The sequence below is a fragment of the Patiria miniata genome, unplaced genomic scaffold (genome assembly GCF_015706575.1).
Source record: "Patiria miniata isolate m_02_andy unplaced genomic scaffold, ASM1570657v1 HiC_scaffold_7, whole genome shotgun sequence".
In the NCBI taxonomy this organism is placed as follows: Eukaryota; Metazoa; Echinodermata; class Asteroidea; order Valvatida; family Asterinidae; genus Patiria; species Patiria miniata.
Genome location: NW_024037074.1, coordinates 2105177 through 2120595, shown reverse-complemented (window position 1 = coordinate 2120595; position 15419 = coordinate 2105177). Strand labels below are relative to the sequence as shown.

The 15419-nt window shown below is 40.0% G+C and overlaps 1 long non-coding RNA gene across 1 annotated transcript; it reads right to left on the bottom strand.

Moving 5' to 3' along the window:
• Positions 1 to 7447: 7447 nt before the first annotated feature.
• Positions 7448 to 10556, bottom strand: LOC119746497. The gene is made up of 3 exons (XR_005273757.1): positions 10519 to 10556; positions 9939 to 10118; positions 7448 to 8127 (listed from the first exon to the last, which is right to left on the bottom strand). It is a non-coding gene; the product is annotated as an uncharacterized LOC119746497 (long non-coding RNA).
• Between the last annotated feature and the right edge of the window lie 4863 nt (positions 10557 to 15419).

The window sequence follows — 15419 nt, the reverse complement described above, 5'->3', positions numbered from 1 at the left end:
TGCCAATATTGTGTGATAGTCTGACTTCATTTCTTTATTTCATCTGTAAAAACATTAAATGTTTACTGCCTTTCTTTAAAGGGAAGATACAACATTTGCAAACATCACAAAACGAAATGATCAAATTATCACGAAATACCTTACTGGATTGTTGGGGAATGAAAGTCTAAAGCATCCTGTAAAATTGTGGCTCCTGATGTGCTGACATTTTTAAGAAAAATGTTACTTTTCCAACGCTGGTCAGCCGACCAGCATTGGAGAAAACTGGCTATTTTTCAAAAATTGCTCCCAATTTTTTTATAATTAGTTATTCCGCATTTTCTTTGCAATTGATTACACACCTGTGAAGAGGTTTAAGTCTGCTAGACTGATTCTCTGACCTTTTGATTCCCCAAAGTCTATTAATTGCTCCGTTTTACCTTATAAGTGGGGTCACCAGACTGCAAATACATGACTGGTTTTCTTGGCTTTTCCAGCTTCTACAAGCCCAAACGTGAAAAAAGTCATTTTAACAATATTTGCTAAAACATACTAATCCTCCAAATCCATTTATTTCTGAAAATTGCAGCGAAAGCAAATGTTGTACATGCCCTTTAAGTACATGCCCTTTAAGTCCGATAAATCTTATCTTGCAGTGTAAATATTGTGTAGGTCAATTTTAAAAGTAAATGTGTACTTAAAATATTGTTGGAATGCTGTGCATAGTTCTTTGAATAAAGGGATATTAAATCAACACAATAAATGAAAGTGAAAAAAAATACCTGTTTGTTATTGTTTTGTTTGTTTTCTTGGAAGTTTGTTTGGGATTCTGAAAACAAAACTTCAGTTTATTTAAAAGATAAGTTCAGTAGATTTATGTTTGGGCATGGAGCTATAAAAAGTTGGGAAGGTAAGAAAAAAAATAATAATATAATTATGGTGGGACTCGAACCTGAGTCGCCTGATTGAGATCTCCTACACCGGTCCACAAGACCATTAAGGCACTCAAATGTTATACTAGTTCTGCTTAATTACAATTGTAAGATAGGCTTATCGTGGCTTTTCACGTTGACGCCCGTGCACGCTTAGACGTAAAACACAGTCTGACGATGTAAAACATTCGTTTGATTTTGGGTGTAGCTGTTCTAATTGATCTAAATGTAATTGGAAAATGGTAAAGGGTGTCAACTGAACTAAACTCCTGAAATTCAATGAAATAAAACTCGTACAATCCTTGGTTTCAGTACGAAACACACGTGTTCAACGGATGCAGAGAAGCCTATTTCTTTTGTTAAATTCCTTTGTTGAATCTGGCGTTAACAATAAAATGTTTCCATTGAGGGAAAAGGATTAAACGCCGCGATCTTTTTTCACGCTTGAGTGCATCTGAATGGGGAATATTGAAGCGGAAAATCACGATTTACAGCACTTAGGCAGCATTTTATCCCACATAATGATACTTTTTGAAGAGGAAATTGCATACTGAATACATCTATAGTTTCAAAATTCAAAAATTCGCGGTATTTAAAAAGTCCAGGAAATTTTTTTGGAAAAATTTCACCAAAACTTTCCTCATCCTAACGTAGGCGGCGCTATATATATATTTCCTTTTCAGTGCGCGCGATAGCCGCCGCCCGATCTGTGTATCACCTGTTTACCCAATCTCATTTTAGCATCACAATTTCAATTTATCTCACGAATAAAAGTTGAATAGGTCTAAAACTTAAATAATACATAATTAAGGTCAGTGAAAAAATGCAATCCGAATAAAAGTCAACTTTAATGGAACAAAAGTGACGCGTATCAGGATATTAATTAAAGGGCTCCGGTATACACATGAGCAAGAGGGAGGCGGGATTTTTTTTGTCGTGTGAGATGGGGGGGGGGGAACAAGCGAAATATATTTATTAAACTTGAAGTCGTAAGTGGAGACATGTTTTTTAAATAAAAGGGCTATAAACTGTATATGTATTCAAAAAAGGAAGCCAGCCCCGCCCCCATCCCCTTGCAATGCCATAACACACACACGCTAATGCGCTAGCCAACTCTGGATACGGTGCACGTGCGGGAATGAATATATATAGCGCCGCCTACGTTAAGATGAGGAAAGTTTTGGTGAAATTTTTCCTAAAAAATTACCTCGACTCTTTAAATACGGCGAATTTTTGAATTTTGAAACTATAGTTGTATTCAGTATGCAATTTCCTCTTCAAAAAGTATCATTATGTAGGATAAAATGCTGCCTAAGTGCTGTAATTCGTGATTTTCCGCTTCAATATTCCCCATTCAGATGCACTCAAGCGTGAAAAAAGATCGCGGCGTTTAATCCTTTCGCTTCAATGGAAACATTTTATTGTTAACGCCAGATTCAACAAAGGAATTTAACAAAAGAAATGGGCTTCTCTGCATCCGTTGAACACGTGTGTTTCGTACTGAAACCAAAGATTGTACGAGTTTTATTTCATTGAATTTCAGGAGTTTAGTTCAGTTGACACCCTACACCCTTTTCCAAATAAATTTAGATCAACTTGAACAGCTACACCCAAAATCAAACGAATGTTTTACATCGTCAGACTGTGTTTTACGTCTAAGCGTGCATGGGCGCAATGTGAAAAGCCACGATAAGCCTATCTTACAGTTATATTTAAGCAGAACTAGTCGAGCATTGAGCTCGTGGACTCGTCTTGTGGACTGGCATATGACTCCCGATCAGGCGACTCAGGTTCGAGTCCCACCATTATTTTATTGTTACTTAATTTTCTTCCCTTTTTTTTTTTTTACATTCCCGAGACATAAATTGACTGAACTTATGTTAGAAAAATTGAACTGTTGTTTTCAGAATCAAATATAATTAAAAATATAAATATTCTTTTTTTATGAATATTCCTCCATGATTGGACCAAGAATTGAAAACTATAGGAGAGACAAGTTTGGAAATAACACAGTGTTTCCTGAAAAGCATTTGAAATTTAGATTTTTCAACTTCGTTTAACAGTTTATATGAAACTTAACACAGAGTTATCACTGACTATGGTATTATTCTCGAACTAGTTGCAGAGCATTACACAAAATAAAACATATTTAACCAAAACATTTCACGCATGTCAGTACTGCAAGCGTAGAGTTTTAAAAACCAATGATATAGGCCTAATTTGTCTATTTTTCATGATAAATCACCTGGCCACTGTTCAATTTAATGCGTTACTTAATTTTTGAGATAGTTTGTCGGCCAGGACTATCGTTTTTTCGAGCAAAAAGTGAGAAAAATAGTATGTTTGGACTGGGACTGCATCCTATCTCCAAGTTTTTCTCTGCGTTGACACAAGACACTGTTAAGGGAAAGAAAAACAATATTTTGTCTAAATCTTCTGTCTAGTTTGTCTATTTTTCAGGATAAATCACCTGACCACCGTTCAATTTAATGCATTACTCAATTTTTGAGATAGTTTGTTGTCAAGAACTATCGTTTTCGGTCAAAAAGTGAGGAAAATAGTATGTTTGGACTGGGACTGCATCCTATCGCCACGTTTTTCTCTGCGTTGACACAAGACACTGTTGAGGAAAAGAACAAGTATATTTTGTCTAAATCTTCTGTCTAGTTTGTATATTTGTCATGATAAATCACCTGGCCACTGTTCAATTCAATGCATTACTAAATTTTTGAGAGAGTTTGTCGACCAGGACTATCGTTTTCGAGCTAAAAGTGAGGAAAATAGTATGTTTGGACTGGGACTGCATCCTATCTCCAAGTTTTTTCTCTGCGTTGACACAAGACACTGTTAAGGGAGAGAACAACAATATTTGTCTAAATCTTCTGTCTAGTTTGTCTATTTTTCATGATAAATCACCTGACCACCGTTCAATTTAATGCATTACTCAATTTTTGAGATAGTTTGTCGTCAAGGACTATCGTTTTCGAGCAAAAAGTGATGAAAATAGTATGTTTGGACTGAGACTGCATCCTATCGCCAAGTTTTTCTCCGTGTTGATACAAGACACTGTTGAGGAAGAGAATAACAATATTTTGTCTAAATCGTCTGTCTAGTTTGTCTTTTTTTTCAGGATAAATCACCTGGCCACCGTTCAATTTAATGCATTACTTAATTTTTGAGATAGTTTGTCGTCAGGGACTATCGTTTTCGAGCTAAAAGTGAGGAAAATAGTATGTTTGGACTGGGACTGCATCCTATCTCCAAGTTTTTCTCTGCGTTGACACCAGAAACTGTTGAGGGAGAGAAAAACAATATTTAGTCTAAATCTTCTGTCTAGTGTGTCTATTTGTCATGATAAATCACCTGGCCACTGTTCAATTTAATGCATTACTCAATTTTTGAGAGAGTTTGTCGACCAGGACTATCGTTTTCGAGCAAAAAGTGAGAAAAATAGTATGTTTGGACTGGGACTGCATCCTATCTCCAAGTTTTTCTCTGCGTTGACACCAGACACTGTTGAGGGAGAGAAAAACAATATTTTGTCTAAATCTTCTGTCTAATTTGTCTATTTTTCATGATAAATCACCTGGCCACCGTTCAATTTAATGCGTTACTTACTTTTTGAGATAGTTTGTCGTCAAGGACTATCGTTTTCGAGCAAAAAGTGAGAAAAATGGTATGATTGGACTGGGACTGCATCCTATCGCCAAGTTTTTCTCTGCGTTGACACAAGACACTGTTGAGGGAGAGAAAAACAATATTTTGTCTAAATCTTCTGTCTAGTTTGTCTATTTTTTATGATAAATCATCTGACATTCGTTCAATTTAATGCATTACTCAATTTTTGAGATAGTTTGTCGTCAAGGACTATCGTTTTCGAGCTAAAAGTGAGGAAAATAGTATGTTTGGACTGGGACTGCATCCTATCGCCAAGTTTGTCTCTGCGTTGACACAAGACACTGTTGAGGAAGAGAACAAGTATATTTTGTCTAAATCTTCTGTCTAGTTTGTCTATTTTTCATGATAAACTACCTGACTACCGTTCAATTTAATGCGTTACTTAATTTTTGAGATAGTTTGTCGTCAAGGACTATCGTTTTCGAGCAAAAAGTGAGGAAAATGGTATGTTTGGACTAGGACTGCATCATATCGCCAACTTTTTCTCAGTGTTGTACAAGACACTGTTGAGGAAGAGAACAACAATATTTTGTCTAAATCTTCTGTCTAGTTTGTCTATTTTTGATGATAAATCACCTGGCCACTGTTCAATTCAATGCATTACTCAAGTTTTGAGAGAGTTTGTCGTCAAGGACTATCGTTTTCGAGCTAAAAGTGAGGAAAATAGTATGTTTGGACTGGGACTGCATCCTACCGCCAAGTTTTTCTCTGCGTTGACACAAGACACTGTTGAGGAAGAGAACAACAATATTTTTTCTAAATCTTCTGTCTAGTTTGTCTATTTTTCATGATAAATCACCTGACCACCGTTCAATTTAATGCATTACTCAATTTTTGAGAGAGTTTGTCGACCAGGACTATCGTTTTCGAGCAAAAAGTGAGAAAAATAGTATGTTTGGACTGGGACTGCATCCTATCTCCAAGTTTTTCTCTGCGTTGACACCAGACACTGTTGAGGAAGAGAACAACAATATTTTGTCTAAATCTTCTGTCTAGTTTGTCGATTTTTCAGGATAAATCACCTGGCCACCGTTCAATTTAATGCATTACTCAATTTTTGAGATAGTTTGTCGACCAGGACTATCGTTTTCGAGCCAAAAGTGAGAAAAAAAGTGTTTGGACTGGGACTGCATCCTATCTCCAAGTTTTTCTCTGCGTTGACACCAGAAACTGTTGAGGGAGAGAAAAACAATATTTTGTTTTAATCTTCTGTCTAATTTGTCTATTTTTCATGATAAACCATCTGGCCACCGTTCAATTTAATGCATTACTCAATATTTGAGATAGATGTCTTCTTTTTACTCAAAAGTCGGACATCTGTGTTGACGCGGTACGAGTAGCGACCACTGTGCATGTGGCGCGCCCTCTATTGAAAGATTGGCTAAAAATTATATTTTTTTTATCAATTAGTCGGTGATTTTTTGCCCAAATCTTCAAAATAATGTGCTTGAATGTTGATAGATACTCATCTGATATCGAAAGAGGTTTCGGAGTCGTTTGGAGAAAAGTCTTTCTTTTTTTGGCCACGCATTTGAGAGAAACAAAATAATAAAAGTTAAATATTTCAAATGTCACACCTTATACACGAGCTTAGTAGTTGCACTCTGCAATTTTATTCAATCTATTCATTCCAGAAACCTTAAACTAGAAAATCATTTGAATCATAGCAAGAAATAAAACAACAAGACAAAGAAATCCAGTGTTAACCTTGTAACAATCACTGAGAAAATGCAATCATTTCCAAAAACCAGAGCGTGAATTTGGACACCAATATTTGTTAGACAAAATGAAACAATGTTAAAACAAATTATACTGTCACATGCAGTTCAAATTTCCTTTCGTAACTTTGACTGAACATACTTGTACATACTTTGAGCAGATCTATTGATATTAAAGAGGGCAATAACGTCTAAGTTTTGCAGTTACTAAATCGGACGCATGGCAAGTCTGTTCCAATAGATTTCTCGTCTACTTGTATTTTTCAAGTCGAGTTTAAGAGTACATGTTGCATCAATAAACCGCAGGCTGGTAGACATTTCTGAAAAAGCAGGTCAACAATGTCAATTCTGAGTACTGAAATAAAAAATATGTCTCTAAATCTTTGAACACGGATTTTTATCAGTGGGGAAATAACGGATAATTTGAACATAATTTTTCAATTTTCTTTTCATTATGAGGAGAAAAACATGTTTTGCATTTGAATGTTTTTGTTTTAGACAGTTACATACCCAGTTGAAAGGAAAGAAAGATACTTGAAGTGATATATGATAATATTTGACAAATAGTGCAGCTTAATGAGAAATGAAAGTAACTATTCAGCACTTGATTACAAGTACATATTATTGAGGATATTTTAGAAGGATTTCTTAACAAAACATGATAAAGTTCTAAGAAAGGACTTTTGTTTTAGAGAAATCGTCTTTTGGGAAAATTTTATTAAAAATGTATTCTATTTTAATTCTGGCAAAATTGTTTAAATTGCTTTAAACTTACAGGATACTTGTCTGAGGCCAAAAAAATAAGTCTTCGGTTTCTGGTACGGAGCTTGCCCAAAAATTGGTGCAGCGACGCAGCATTTAAAAAAAAAAATTTTTCTTCAAATGTCGGTGATGACTGCAAATGGTGACCGACTAAATTTAGTGCAAAATATATGTGAGCCTGCAGAGGCCACATAAAGCTTTTGCTCGATAGTAACCCCATCTAAAAACACATTAAACTTGTGTAGCAGCAGGATTCCAGTCAAACCAGTGAGTTGGGCGGTTTTGAGACATAATCTTACAATGAAAACACTTTTTAAGTTGGCTGTCGCGCATGGCTACAGTGACGCGCGCGCATACCAGAAACTGGAGCCTTTTGGGGGGGGGGGGGGGGGGGCCTAAAGTACTTGAGGCCCAATTCCAACACGATTTCTGGTCAGATATTCCATGCAACAGATAATCACATCAGAAATGTGGGAGAAATTGTGGTCACAAAAGATAACTTCTTTCCAATCAATAAACCGGTAATTTTTGCTCAAATCTTCATAAAAATGGATTTTTGAACACTGATTGAAACTCATCTTACATCGTAGGGAATTTCCGAGTCATTTGGAGGCAAGTCCTGTTTTGGCCAAATTTCATAAGAAATGTTAGGTTGAACCCTAGCAATTTGTTATGAGTTTTGGTAAAAAAAACCCAAAACTACTTGAAACTAAAAGAGCGAACTGTGAAGAAAGTTTAAAACTGCACCTTGAAGAGATACCTTACAATACAATGGCATAATTATCTCTAGAAATTTGGTCTTAGGGCATACAATCACCCCCCCCCCCACTTGATCAACCTAGCCCCACCCCTTATTAATCTTGATTTCCCACACTAAATATTAAGCAATGCTTAGAATCAAGAATTGAAGGCGACATGTTGACGCATCTATGGCATGCATCGTTTTATGAAGCGTGGGTAGAAGCAGACGTCCCTGATATGCATGCGGTTTAGGATCCAGGTCAAGAATCGTCCAGTCCGAGACCGTAGCCTCCGTGAGGACAGGTACCGTACTTCCTCTGTGGAGGGAATAAATACAAGAAATATTCAGTACGCACAAATTTGGCTAAACTGGGGGCCATTAGATGGAACCAGGTTCAATCAAGGACCATAGTATACAAATATGGAATGCTTGGAGTGGTGTAGTAAACCTAGCCGCCTCAGGTTATCAATGGACATCTATTTCCCTGAGGGGAAGCAAAGGCAAAATTGAATGCTCCATGGATCATCGACGGAGGCTAGTTTTACTTCACCACGAGATAAGGCATTCAATATTTGTTTCATAACACTTCACCCACAGATTCTGCTAGGTTTTTAATACCTTAAATTACATAAATCTGAACACAGTTAAAATGAACTTCTATTTCAATACAAAATTGATGGGAACTCTTCCAAACCACCCCTTCACAAAACGCTTGAATCCAACTCTGTGGCGCGCTCTCTTGGAAAGAATACGCACTACGCGCACGCCAGCATGCATTTGCACACAAAAACCGCACCATGGGCATAGTACTTTGGTTGCTAGTGGTATAGTACTTTGGTTGCTATGAGTGTAGTACTTTTGGCTGTGCTCTGAAAGATAGCAGAAATAGAAAGTACCATGTGACTCGCTCTCGGCCAATCAAGACACAGAATCTCTGGGTGAGGTATTTTAATTAATTATAGTTTGACTAACTCTGATGGAACGCACGCCAGTCAAAGATGATTGGACTAGTCTAGTCGACTATTCAGGACCAGCCTACCGCGGCTGGTCGGGCCACGATTTATAGCTGGTTATCAATAGCAATTTGTCATAACATTGGGCAGAGGGGATCAACTACGATATCGAACAAAATGGCAGAAAAACAGAAACTGTGAGTACTAAATTCCACTTTCATGGCATAGTTTTTCTTTGTTAGTTTAGGATTCTGTCACTATTGTCATCATTGTACAATAATAATGGTGATTATGTAAAGTGTCCTAAACTACGCAATCAATATTTCAATATTAGGCTTTGCTATGCCCCCCCCCCCCCCCCAGCGAAAGTGAAAAAAAATCATTCAGGCGGGACTTGAACCAACGACCTCCTGCTTTCTAGTGCAGATGTCTTACCATTCGACCACCGAGCTTAAAAGCTATTATTTGTGTAAATAAAACAGAAACATCAAGTGTTGAACAAATCTTCAGCGAATGTGCGAGCACCATTTTCTCATGGCTGTTGACATGTCAATAGTTTGACTAGAGTTGTACCCACTTTAATTTCAGTGCGCATGTGCTACGTACGTCACCAACCAACCACTATTCAACCATTGGTCCTAGATCCAACTTGCCTCTAGTGCACTCAACACTCCTTTTACCACTAAAGTTGCCGAGATCTGCAAGCGCATCTCAATTTAGTCACATTGGAAAATGACTCGGACTCGACCATGACTCCTCGAACTCGAGCTTGGTGACTTATGACTCGAGTCACGTAATTTCATCAAAAGAAAAAAAACTAACGCAGGGATGGGAAAGGATCATTGAGGAATAATGTTTGGATGATAAAACATGGAGGGAAGGGATGGAGGAGGATTTTGTAGGGATGGGAGTTAAAAGGAAAACACATTTTGGGTCTAAACAACATGTACACACAACATTATACACTGGGATTTACTGAAAAGACAGAATGGCTGATTAAAAATAATTTAAAAAAAAATGATTGGTTTGGTGAACAACTAAGAACAAGTGACTCGTGACTCAGACTCGAGGCTTGTAACTCGAGACTTGGACTTGGACTCGGGACTTGGACTCGATGTTGGACGGTGACTTGACTACAACACTGGTACTTGGTCACAGAGTCCACTGTACCTACCAGGTAATTCTGAGTTGACCACCCCAGGGCAGACAGGCAAAGGCCCCCATTAGGTGACGACATGAAGCTAGTCCCTCAGCTCAGGATGGCCCTTCATCTGTAAGGCTAGGGTGTTGGAGTTGATGCCTGTACCGTCTTCTGTTTTATTAAGGATCATCTGGATGGACTTCAGATGGGAACCTGGGCAGGAAAAAAAAATTTATGAGATGTAAATTAGCCTTTTTTATACTTGATTTTTGTTTGCCCTTCGCTGACATATTTAGTAAACACTGTGCGCTTAGTGTTGTCTGAAGGCTTAAGTGGGACTCAACCTAATGACCTCCTACACAAACAAAGTTGGGTTAAGCGCTGCTTCATCAGACTCCAAACGGCCAGCTCAATGTGTACAGTGTTTGTAAAAAACTTCCGGGAAGGGCAACAAAAAAAATACATATATGAAAAAGAAGATCAATAATTATTTGGATGAAATCGAATAAAGTTGATTCCTACTTTCTAATTCACAATTTCGAATTTCACAACAATCCACATAGAATTGAGATGCAGACCAAAGCAAATGAGTCTTCACAGATGTTTGTCTTACCTGACTGGATAATTTTACCGAAGAAACTGGCCTTGTTCTCTCCTATCTTTTCGAGTCCTCGATTGGTAATCCCGAATCCGCTCAGTGAATGGACGTAGTTGTAGGCCCAAACAGATCCACGTAGGTCCTCAAACACTTTATATCTATCTTAAAATTAATGTGGCCTGACGTTGCGAACTTAGCAAGTTCTTCTTCAGAGGCTAAAACAGAAATGACAGAGATACATACATTAACATGGGGGTGCACACAAACATGCAGGGCTGAAAGAAGAAACACAAAAGGAGGATTAGGAGGGAAAGGTGTGGAAAGATGCAGGGGAGGGTGGATGAGAGAACAAAGAAACAAAGGGAGATGGCAAACCACAAGGGGTCTGGTGTAAACAGGGGAGGGACCAGAAAGGGGAAGGATCAAAGGTCACAGGGAGTGGGAACGGACAAAAGAGTGTGAGAGTGAAGGGATGATGCGGGGGGGGGGGGGGGGGCAGTATAGAGGTGGAAAGGGATGAAAGATGGCGGGAGATGTGTTAACACAAACAAGGAAGACCAGATGGATTATCTGTAACAGAGGACAATGGAGGAAGAAAAGGATTAATCATTTCCAAGTTGGATGTTGAGACCATGTGGTTGAATAGTTCGAAGACGATTCATCCACACCTTCTCTCTGCTGAGGCGAACTGACTCTTTGCGATGGCCAAGAGATTCAATGCCCTGCAAAATCATATCAGAAATGGAGTGGTTAGGCAGGTTGAAGTGATGACCAACAGGGGTGTCTAGTTTCTTGGTGTTGACCGTTGACCGATGGGCATAGAAACGCTTCTTGAGCGTATTCTTAGTCTCACCTACATACTGCACTCCACAGACCCTGCAAGAAATGAGATATATGACATTAGAGGTGTTACAAGTGATGTTACCAATGGTTCTGTGGGTAGTGACAGAAGAGTGGCCAGAAAAGGAGTCAGACTCCTGGATATGAATCTGGCAGACAACACATCTGGAACTGCACTTGAAAGTACCATGCTGGGTGGGAGGGGATGCATCTAAGGATGGGACTTCAGCTCGAACAATCAAGTCCCGTAGATTTCGAGGACGCCTGTAAGCCAATGTGGGGCCGTTGGGGATGGCGCGGGCAAGGCGATCTGAAGTATGGAGGATATGATGATTGTCATTAGTGATTTTGCGGAGGGGAGGGAGATTGGGGTGAAACGTGGTAACCAAGGGAATCATGGGTTTGGCCATGGCATCAGGGGCCTTTCCCGTGAGAGCTTGATTTCTGGGGATAGATTTAGCTCTGGCAATGGCACGATGAACTTGGCGAGAGCTGTGACCCCTGGCCACCAAGTTGTTCTTCAGTATCTGTGTATGGCGGGAGAAATCGGAATCATTAGAACAAATTCTTCTGAGTCTGAGTGCCTGGCTAAACGCTATGCCAGTTTTGCAGTGCCTGGGGTGACAGCTGGAGGAGTGGAGGTACTGGTGGGTGTCTGTGGGTTTGGAATACAGGTCAGTGGTTAGTGAGTTGCCTTGCTTGCGGACGGTGACATCCAGAAAGTGGGTTTGGTGAGCCGAGAACTCCGATGTGAATTTGATGGTTCTGTGGAAGGAATTGATGTGGTTAGTGAAGGTCAAGAGACTGTCCTCATCACTGGTCCAGATGAAGAAAACATCATCAATATATCTCCACCAGATCCAAGGGCGACATGGGGCCGAGGCAAGAATGCGTTCTTCGAGGTCACCCATGAAGAGGCAAGCCATCGACGGGGCCATGCGAGTGCCCATTGCAGTGCCGTGTACCTGTAGATAGTGTTCACCAAGGAAGGAAAAATTGTTCTTCGTTAGTATAAGTCTCATGAGGGTGCCAACATCACTGATGGGAGGAGTCGTGTGTCCTGCCTTGGCCAGAGCCAAGGAGCAAGCACGAACTCCCTCCTCATGTGGGATGTTGGTGTACAGAGATGAGACGTCGAAAGTCCCAATGATGGCTGTGCTGGGAATCTGGTCCTTGATTCCTTCAAGCTTGCGTAGGAAGTCTGGGGTGTCGTGAATGTATGACGAAATCTGTGGGACAAGGGGTTTGAGAAAACTGTCAATGAACAGGGAGATGCGTTCCGTGGGTGAGCCATTACCGGAGATGATGGGTCTACCGGGGTTGCCAGCCTTGTGAATCTTGGGTAGCAGGTAAAATCTGGCAGTCCTACAATCACAGGGAGAAAGAAATTTGTGAGCTTTCTTCGACAACTGGTCACGTGATCGCATATCGTCAAGTACCTGTTGTATATCTTGACAGAAAGTGCCTGTGGGGTCAGAGTCAAGGCGGGTATAGTTAGTGCGATTATCCAACTGGCGGTGGGCCTCATCAATGTACTGCTGACGATCCATGATGACCACAGCTGAACCTTTATCTGCTGGCTTGATGATGATGTCGGTGCGTGAGCGCAAGGAGTTGAGAGCCAGGCGCTCCTCTCTGGGGAGATTATCATGAGTCCTGTGGGGGAAGTTGTCCGGGTTAGTGACTTGGGAATTGATAACTTGAACGTATGTCTCTATGGCTGGCACACGATTCTTGGGGGGTACCCATATCTATCATTGAAATATCATCAATACAATAATGATTAGCTTAGAATCAGGGGCTGGGGGGGGGGGTGGGGGGTGGATGTCAGGGGAAGAAAAGGGTTGAGATTATATTCCCCCCCCCCCCAAACAAAAATGGACAAGCACACTTTCCCCTTCCCAATTGTCACATTTGTGGAAGACAGTGTTCTAGTGAAGGTTTGCAGTTTGCAGTAACACCATGTAGGCATGTAGAGTCTCTTTTGGGAAGATGTGTGGTTCTGAAAAGAACCACACATCTTCCCAAAAAAGACTTCTACATGGTGGTACCGCAAACTTTTACTAAACCATGCCACCACGTAATTAGACCAAGTAGTTAGCCCTTGCAAATTGTCTTGCAAAGATGTTCAATCAACAAAACTGAGAACATGACAACATCAACTTGATCGTAAGGCAAGGCAGAGACTGATTTCAAATAATATAATAATAATAACGGAAATTTATACTGCGCCATTATCCGCCATAAATGACACTCATGGCGCAAACAAACATTATATCAAATCAGAAATAACAAAACAATTAAATGTAACTAAACCAGAACATTCTGAGTGTTCTGAAACACATAGGTCTTTAGGGCAACTTTAAATTCAGAAAGCGATGAGATATTGCGAATGGCGAGGGGTAGTTTGTTCCAAAGATGAGGACCTGCGTGAGAAAATGATCGATCACCCCAAGATGTGTGAGTGTGAGGGACAACCAGCAAAGAAGCATCAGAAGATCTCAATCGCCTGGATGGATTGTAAGGAGTAAATAGGTCTAGGTTGTATTCAGGAGCTGAATCATGAAGGCGATGAAAAACAAGCAGTAACAGTTTGTAGTTAATCCGGTCAGCAATGACAACAACCCCAGAAAGTGAAGAAGAAACTCTGATCAGATGACAACCAACATTTGCCCAGGAAAGAAAAAAAAGGCAACTGATGAACAGAAATCAAATTGTGATTCGTGAATAAAAACTTCCATTTGACTTCATTCCTTATCAGATCAAATTGAATATCAAACAGAAGGGAAGTACAGAATTGTTGTATGGGTAAATAAATCAACATCCAGGGGAAGAACACAATGGAACGATCCAGTAAGCACCGCCCCATGGTGTTCAGACCAATCACAGCCGTGATTTATGTCCGACGTGCGTGCACTAAAGTCCGACATGCGTGCACGCGCGTATGATGCGCGCGGAAAGAAAATGCAGTGTGGCATTGGAGAGGAGCATGTATTAATTTGCCCACGTGCGCACTGGGCGGAGCTTACTGGATCGGTCCATTCATTATGGGCAAAAAGACAAGAAGGATTGATAGAAAAGAAAATCTCCTCCTTTTTTGCTGTTGTCTACATCTACATATACCTTTGTACAAAGTAATATTAGTGCTTAAAGATGTTTTGAGTGAATGTTACTTTCCGTCATCAGTAACATGACCAAATTGAAACCAACTACCAACTACCTGCTCCTCCGTCCAATCACATCCATATACTGTCATTATCCCCAAAGCCATTTTCAGGATGTATTCATCAAGTTTATTCCCACGTGACCAGTTGAACCAATTACAGGATGAGTCAAAAAGAAAGTGACCGAATTTGAAAAAAAATGTTTAAAATATTTGGCTTGTTCTATGTTAATAAAAAACACGGATAAAGTACATCTTATCAGACTTGTATGACTCGTGACTCGGACTTGGACTCGAGTCCAACTCGAGTCACATTTTAAATGACTCGGACTGGGTGGGACTCGAGTCACTTTGACTTACGACTCGGACTGGGACTCAAGGCTACAGACTCGGACTTGAACTGACTTGTGACTCGACGGAAATTAACGCACTGCACACGCGCACATATATAATTTGATCGTTTTCTTTACTGTGCAATACATGTACAGGGCGCTCGATGTGGTGCGTGCGTGGCCTTGGCCTGTTACCGATATGTTGACTTATAAATCAATGTACTGAAACTTGTACCCCGCCATCAACACGCAATACTGCATTGGTGCAAGATTGAAAGGGTAAGGTACCAGACTTTTCTTGTCAGACGTCCTGTCGTTCACATGTGTATTGCTGTCGAATCGCGATAACGCGATATGAATAGTCTGCTGATCTGCCCGCTTCGGTAACGTTACATGCAAAGTTGCAACGTACATAGATCATGATGGCATCCACTCCAAAAATTGTCAATTTAGGATATCTTAACTTCAAGAGAAATGCCAATGGAAGATCAAGTGCAGAATGCAAGTTCTGCAGGAAGAAAATAGAGGAGAAAACTGGCACTACGTCCAACTTCAATCGCCACCTTTCACGTATATAGAAG